This window comes from Loxodonta africana, chromosome 15, assembly GCF_030014295.1.
Source record: "Loxodonta africana isolate mLoxAfr1 chromosome 15, mLoxAfr1.hap2, whole genome shotgun sequence".
NCBI lineage: Eukaryota > Metazoa > Chordata > Mammalia > Proboscidea > Elephantidae > Loxodonta > Loxodonta africana.
The window spans coordinates 44,386,828-44,394,039 of record NC_087356.1 but is presented as its reverse complement, the minus strand read 5'-3'; positions in this window follow the sequence as shown (position 1 = coordinate 44,394,039).

The window sequence follows — 7,212 nt, the reverse complement described above, 5'->3', positions numbered from 1 at the left end:
ATTTCATTTTCTGCTTAATTTAGACTTGGTTGGTTTCTCTTGTTTGCAATCAAAATCCCTGACTGATAAGAATATATTTCAGTATTTGACAGTATTAGAGCTTCATCAAAGTTTTGTCACATTGAATATTAATATTTATAGTAACTGTTTTACATTTCTGATTTTTGGAGTTTCAAAAAAAAAAATCTCATCAGTATCTTGTTCAGTTCTGTTGTTGTTGCTGTTAGATGCTGTCCGTTCAGCTCCAACTCCTAGCGACTGTATGAACAACACAATGTAACACTGCCCAGTCCTAGGCCATTCTTATCAGTCTTGTTAGGCTTGTGCCCATTGTTGCAGCCACTGAGTCAATCCGTCTGGTTGAGGGTCTTCCTCTGTTTTCTTGGCCCTCTACGTTACCAAGCATAATGTCCTTCTGCAGGGACGGATCCCTCCTGATAACATATGCAAAGTATGTGAGATGAAGTTTTGACACCCTCCCTCCTAAAGATCACTCTGGCTGTACTTCTTCCAAGACAAATTTGTTCTTTCTGGAAGTCCATGATATGTTCAATATTCTTCGCCAACACAATAATTCAAAGGCATCGATTCTTCTTTGGTCTTCCTGATTCATTGCCCAATTTCACATGCATAGGAGGCGACTGAAGACATCATGGCTTGGTTCACATGCATCTTAGTATTTAAAGTGACTTCTTTGCTTTTTAACACTTTAGAGAGGACTTTTCCAGCCAATTTTCCCAGTGCAATGCATCCTTTTTTACTCGAATGTTGCTTCCATGGTCATTGATTAGGGATCCAAGGACAATGAAATCCATATTTTGTCCATTTATCATGATGTTACTTATTGGCCCATTTGTGAAGAATTTTGTTTTCTTTATATTGAAGTGTAATCCATACTGAAGGCTGTGGTCCTTGATCTTCATCAGTAAATGCTTCAAGTCCTCTTCATTTTCAGCAAACAACTTGGTGTCATCTGCATCATGCAGGTTGCTAAAGAGTCTTCCTCCAATCCTGATTCCTCATTCTTCTTCATATAATCCATCTTCGACTGAATAAGTATGGTGAGAGGATACAACTGTGACACACACATTTTATGACTTTAAACCATGCAGCATCTCCTTATTCTCTTTGAATGACTGCCTGTTGACCTATATACAGGTCCTCATGCACACATTTAGGTGTTCTGGAATTCCCATTCTTCGCAATGTTATCCATAATTTGTTGCAAACCACACAGTTGAATGCCTTTGCATAGTCAATAAAACACAGGTAAATATATTTCTGGTATTATCTGCTTTTAGCCAGAATCCCTCTGACATTAGCAATGATATCCCTTGTTCCAGGTTGCTGTCTGAATCTGGCTTGCATTTCTGGCACTTCCCTGCCAATATACTGCTGTAGCCACTTTTGAATGAATATTGTTCGATGATTTCCACATTCAGTTGGATTACCTTTCATGGGAATAGGCATAAATATAGACACAGTCTTAAAATTCTGACCTTTAGAAAGAAAAACATTTCTGTCATTCTGTGTCGTTCTATTAGTCGATGGAGTAAATGTCATTCTACATCTTTCTGTTTGCTTTTTATTTTTAAAACCCAACTTACAAAATTCTTAGAAATCATTTTTCTCAACATGAACTAATTGGGGAAATTCAACGCTTGAGGAATTAGCATCTTGTGTCTCCTATACATTTACAAAAGGCTTTTTGGAGGGTATAAAATTAGCATCTTCACCAATTCTTCTCAGCCATACTCGCCCTGAGGACATCTAATATAGAATGATATTTCAACTATCTTAACTCTAGGGGAAGTGTAAGTGGTAAAATGAGAAGCTGGGGGTTGGAAAAGTGGAAAAATACTAACTGCTAAATATCACCAAATATTATCCTGATGAAATATACAAAAAGCCTACTTAACCTCCACATGTATTCAACTTGTGTTGCCACTGTCTGTGTCCAATGTTCGCCTGTCATGTTGACTAAATTTAACTGACAAATGTACAGGGGCAGGAGGATTAGGATGAGCTCTCAGTCAGCTCTCCTGGCATCTGGTCTAGATGCTCTGAGGCACTTGGAACTCCTCCATGCTCCCTGTTGGCTCTGCCATGTCAAGACTGGTGCAGCTGACCGGCCACGAACAGGCAGTGTCTGAGGTGTAGCAGAGGCACTCATGGTCCAGAGTCCTCAGCTGCAACGCATTCCCCTGAGGTCTCCAACATCTTCCTCTTAGCAGACTCAGAGAATCTGCTGGGACTGCTCCCCACACAGACCACACATTTAGGCAGCTGGGCCACCACAATCAGAGAGGTTTGTGTGCAGGGCTGGACCACTGTGGGAGGAAGTTGTATACTTTGCTGGCAGTAATAAACTGCAACATCCTCAGCCTCCACCCTGCTGATTTACAGAGTGAAATCTGGTCCCGACCCACTGGGACCCGAGGGAACAGTCTTCATGCCCTATAGAATAGGAGCTGTGGAGGCTGGCCCGGCTTCTGCTAGTCCTAGTTCAAAAAGGTATAACCATCACTAAGTAGGAGACTCTGGCTTGACTTGTAGGTGATGGTGGCTGGCTCTCTAAGCATGACTGGCCAAAAGATTGGAGTGTGAGTCACCACAGTGTTCCCATGGGAAGTTAAAATTATGAGAGAGAAGTGAAAGGTTACTGCCAATATTAAGAAGGGTTTTCAAGATTTCTTTCAGGCTAATTAATTGTGTGTGCGTGTGTGTGCGTGTGTGAAATTTTAATTCATACCCCAAACCAGACAAATAGAAAAAAAAAATAGCCTGAGAATGCCAGGCATAAAAGAACCTCTTTCTTCACTAAAATCTTCACCAGAGAACAGGTCCCTCTTGTGTTCTCTTCTGTTTCACAGATCTGAACACAATGTGCCCTTCTAGTGGCTGTGACATAGGCATCTAACTTGAGAACAGAATCCACACAGGAACCTGTGGTGCCCCCAGAGCTCACCCTCCCCACCTCCTTCTCCTTTCCCATCCCGGCTCTGTCCTCACCAGGATCCAGAGCATTAACAGCCCCAGGGGCTGAGCAGGAAACCTCATTTGGAGAAGATGAATGAATAAATCCTGATAAGTAAAGCCAGATTGGAGCTGAACTTTTATCTCAGACTTGGCCAGGGAAGGCCCTCCCTGGGGAAAAATATGCAAATCCCTTGGTGGGTGCAGCAGTGTGGAGAGAACCAAGGGGAGGATGGGCCTCTTCCGTGAGCAAATAACAAAGTGTCTTCTGTGTTTGGAGGGCTACCAGCAGAGATAAAATTGGTACTGCCTGCAGTAGTGGTCACTTTGGATTGTAAAAGGCTGTATTCATGTCAAGAACACAAAGCACATGGCCCTGATAGTGTAAGAAAATATCAGAGACCCTGAAAATGGACAGATGGGTGTCTAGGGCCATCCTGCATGGTTCTCTCTCAGCTAATCGAAAAAAGGAATCATTCCCCACACCCACCATGCTGACCCACAGAGTGTCTGCAAATAATGAGTTGGACTTGAGATCATTCGATTTTGTCTGGTATCCAATAGATAAGTGGAAACTTTGGTGAAGAGTAAGACAGTACACAATAGTGGGGAAGGCAGCAGAAATTGTACAAGATAAGGTCATGGTAGCTCTATAGATGCATCCAAACTCCCTAAGAGATCGAATTGCTGGGCTGAGGGCTGAGGGGACTGTGATCTCAGGGAATATCTAGCTCAATTGCCATCACATAGTTTGTAAAGAATATGTTCTACGTTCTACTTTGGTGAGTAGTGTCTGCGGTCTTAAAAGACTGTGAGATGCCGTCAAGTATACTCCACTTCTCTCATCCCTTTGGGAGTAAGGAATAGTGAAGAAAACTAAAGACATAAGGGAAAGATTAGTCCAAAGGACTAATGGACCACATCTACCACAGCTTCCACTAGACTGAGTCCAGTACAATGCGACAGTGTCTTGCTACCACCACTGACAGCTGTGACGGAGATCACAGTAGAGGACCCCAGAAAGAGCTGGTGAAAAATGTAGGAAAAAAGTCTAACTCAAAAAGAAAGACCAGACTTGCTGACCTGACAGAGACTGGAGAAATCCAGAGAGTATGGCCCCTGACATGCTTTCAGCTCAGTAATGAGTTCACTCCTGAAGTTTACTCTTTAGCCAATGATTGAACAGATCCACAGAACAAAACAAGGCTAAAGGAGCGCACCAGCCCTGGGACAGGAATTGAAAGGCAGGAGAGAATAGGAAAGATGGTAATAGGGAAAAAAGGGTTGAGAAGGGAGAGGGTTGACATGTCGTGGGGTGGTCAACTAATGTCATAGAACACTGTGTGTACTAAATGTTTGATGAAAAAGGACAATTAAAAAAAAAAACAGATTTCTAGTAAAAAATACTGTTTGGTGTCTGGTGATACCAGGTTAATTGTTTAAGAATGTTTGAATCTAGTGCTACAAACTCTCTTTCCCTAGGACTTAGTGAATGAAACTCCTAAAGAGCCTCAAGTCAAAAGAGCTTGATAGGGAAGAAAAAAACTGTCTCTTTTTTTTTTTTTTTTATACATAGACAGCTAATAGCCCAGTTTAAGGCAAGGGGAAAAGAGGAAAGAATTTTTATGCCTCAGGTAGTGAAAATGGTAATTTTCCCACCTTGATCATATTCAAAGGAATGTGGAAACTTCTGTAAATTGTTCACAGAGTAGATTATCTCCACTGTAGTTTGGTGTACATTGAATTAGAAGCTAGGGTGGCAGTTTGGTGTATATTGAATTGGCGTACATTGAAATGGAAGCTAGGGTGTGATTTGTAGGACTTGGGAAACAGCTGTGGAGTTGGAACTCTTTGAGTCTGTTACCCTAGTGTCAGTGTTTATGGGGCAGAGAGTGTGATATTCTCACACATTTTGCAGACTTTGTTTTGTAGACTTTGTTACCCAAATAGCCCAAACCCACACAGATTTACACAAGAAGTCCATTTCCTACCTGGACCAAAATCGAGATTCTTTCTGACAGCAGGTGAGTGTTTCCTTTGGTAGGAATTGACATCAAGCCCCTAGCAGAGGGAGCTTTCCACCTGCAGGTGGGCTTGAATGGATTCCTTAGCTCTGAGGCATTACAAATAACAATTAGCTGCTATTTACAAACAGCAAATTGTCACCCACTAGGGGATACATTCATAGAAAAATATTCTGACTGCAGAGACCTCAGGACAGCTCTGTGAATGTGTTTATCTTCTGAGTTTGAATGTTCTCTCTAACCTCTGTGAGAAACAGGGATGTTACCATGCCAGACTCTTCTGGAGGCTCAAGACCCTATTCTCCATCTTCATAATCTGTGTCTGTTTCCAAATGTCTGAATTACTTTTCTTTCTTTTTTCTTTGAATAAACCGAAACATCCCGTAGAGACACACAGCTGAGTCTAAGATAGGTGGGGGAAACATTTCCTGGCTCCTGCAGTTGATCCCCAGCTAAAAAAAAAAAAAAAATTTTTTTTTTAAAAGGGGACATTAATTCTATTGACTATCTTGGCATTCTCTGCCTTATAAGTTACCTCATCTGAGATCCCCTCTCAGGACTCACCCCTGAGGAAAGCGGCCTCTGTCTTCAAATCATGGCCTCCTTAGAAGTCACAACTTGCCTGCAAGTTTGATGGTGAGATCTGTCTGCTTGTCTGACCTTGTAAGAAGGCCTGGTTCACCACAGAGATGGAGAGTAGAGGACCCAAAGAAAACTTTGGGTACCAAAAGGGAGTTCTAGTCTTTTTAAGTTGTTGTTGAAACTTCCTTTGCCATGAGGATTCATATGGATATAACAAGATGACAAAGAAAATGTTATTTTTGTATTAGTTTTATTTGGATATTACGGTTTACCTACAGAAAAATGGAGAATATAGCCTGAGAGTTCTCCAATTCCATGATTCTTCTTTCATATTAAGCAGTTTCAAGAATTTAAAAATCTGTTTATATGAGTTTTAAAAAGGACAGTTTAAGACCCTCTGGGAAAATCAAACACTAAATCACTTAAAATGATTTCTGAAGTCAGTTGATTCTACCTTAAGCATTTTGTCTCATCACCTATTAGCAAACATTGAAAACTGAAAGCAAGAGTCAAGGGTTCAATGAACTACTTAGTAGCCATTCTTTGTCTTATAATAATAGTGCAGTCTATGCCTTACCAAGTGGAAACAGTGACTTTCAGCTTTAAGAAGGAAGCATTCTCTCAGCAGTAAACCTCAGCCCTATCTTGGACTTTCTGTCAGGAATGAAGGATAGCCCAAAGTTACTGCTCTTCCAAAGATAAACTAGTCATCTTTCAGTATGCCATGGGTTGAATTATGTCCCCCCAAAAATGTGTGTATCAACTTGATTAGGCCATGATTCCCAGTACTGTGTGGTTGTCCTCCTTTTTGTGATTGTAATTTTATGATGAGAGGATTAGGATGGGTTTGTAACACCACCCTTACACTGGTCACCCCCCTAGTCCAAGGTAAAGGGATTTTACCTGAGATGTGGCCTGAACCACATTTTATCTCTCAAGAGATAAAAGGAAAGGGAAGCAAGTAGAGAGGTGGGGACCTCAGACCACCAAGGAAGCAGAACCAGGAGCAAGAGCACTTCCTTTGGACCTTGGGTGCCTCAGCCTAAGAAGCTCCTACACCAGAGGAAGATTGATGACAGAGACTCTTCTTCTAGAGCCAATGGAGAGAAAAAGCCTTCTCATGGAGCAGACACCCTGAGTTTGGACTTGAAACCTACTAGACTGTGAGAGAATAAATTTCTCTTTGTTAAAGTCATCTACCTGTGGTATTTCTGTTTTGCAACAAAGATGAGTCAGAATACTTCTAGAAATTTGTATGTTGACCCCTGTAGAACAGCCATTAAAAGGCCAGGGGGAGAATGGAGGGTCAGTAATAAATCGAATATAATCAAATTGATTTGAATGAAATCGAATTGAATTAAATAGGATAGAATGAAATAATACAATAAGATAAAAATGACACCAAATCAAACCAATTTGAGCTCCCTAGAATAGTCAGGGGATAAACCAAAAATTTAGAGGCTAGAAGAACTAGATAGAAACTTATTTGGGCAGATCTCACTCCACTTTCATATTCTTTTCCTCAGAAATTAGGAACCTCCTTATTTGGTTCTCTCATAGGCGAATATCTTGGCAGCGCGGGGTGACATTTGAAACTGATTATGAGAATTAATCTTCATCGTCCATCCCAG